We start from the raw sequence: 1,225 nt of genomic DNA, 5'->3' as shown, positions 1-1,225 counted from the left end.
AAAGACAAGAAAAAAACAATTAGTTTTAAAGGTAAGAAGTTCAGTTTTTGAACATGTTGCATATTTAAAAGATGTCTACTAGACAGCTGAGATACACAGCCGAAGAGAGATGGGCCATCATCCATCACACACCAGTTATGACCAAAGTCACAGAGGGCCTGGTGAGTATAAAGAGTAGAAAGAAAAGAAGACATAGAACAGAACCCTAAGGATCACTGACATTTAAGGGATGAACATATCAGAGAATGTGGCAAAAAAAAAAAACTGAAAAGGAATGGCCAGAGAGATAGGAGAGAAGCCAGCAGACTGAGGGCCAGAGCAGCAGTTCCAGAGTGAAGTGGTAGTCAACACTGGCAAATGCTCTGTGACATCAGATGAAACAAGGGTGAGAAGGATCTACTGTATTTGCAACAGATTCACCATCGGTGACCTTGATGAGAGCAGTTTCAGTTGCACAATGTGGGAAAAAATATCTACTGCAGGATGCTGAAGAGTAGATGCAAGAAAAGTAAATGGAGATAGTGGCTGTGGCTACAAACTATTTTAAGAAGTTAGGTGCTCTATAAACAGGAAGTGAGTGATAAGGTGGAAGCCAGCAAGAGAAGGAGAGTTCAAAAAGGGATATATTTAATATGAGAAAGACATATAAATTTAAATATTAAAATACATGCAGGGAGTTTGTGGTTTTCTATTATAATCATGATCTTTCTTCTAAATCCCACCTCCTTTTCACAGGAAATCTGGAAGGGAAGATACATCTGAAGATGTGCTAGATACTAAGTATTTTAAGCCAGACCTGCTTCACTGCAGACTTGACTTACCAACATCTTCTCAAACACGGTATCTCTAATACCTCCATTAAAATCTGCCCTCCTTCCAGGTCTTTTCTATACTTATGGCCACAAATAATATAAAACTACTGATTCTCTCATCATCTTTCAAACAGAGTATATTCTTCTAAAATGGGCCTTTCAAAACTATAAGTAGTTGCTAACTTATAAAAATCCAACAGAGACATGCAAATGGTTGCCTTCTTCCTCTTTTCTTGTATCAGCAGCAGAATGCCACTGCTACTTCTACAAGAGTGCTTGTTTATCATTGTTTTTGTAGAAGCTGTGGTTTCAGAGATGGAAAAGAATCTGACAAAGCAGTAATTGCATAGGGGTGCTTACCCTAAGACTTACTCCCACGAAGACTATCCCGCCTGCCTATCAATTACTCAAAG

This window comes from Galeopterus variegatus, unplaced genomic scaffold, assembly GCF_000696425.1.
Source record: "Galeopterus variegatus unplaced genomic scaffold, G_variegatus-3.0.2 Scaffold306, whole genome shotgun sequence".
NCBI classification, from domain to species: domain Eukaryota; kingdom Metazoa; phylum Chordata; class Mammalia; order Dermoptera; family Cynocephalidae; genus Galeopterus; species Galeopterus variegatus.
The sequence above is the reverse complement of the archived record's forward strand: the minus strand, read 5'-3'. Positions refer to the sequence as shown.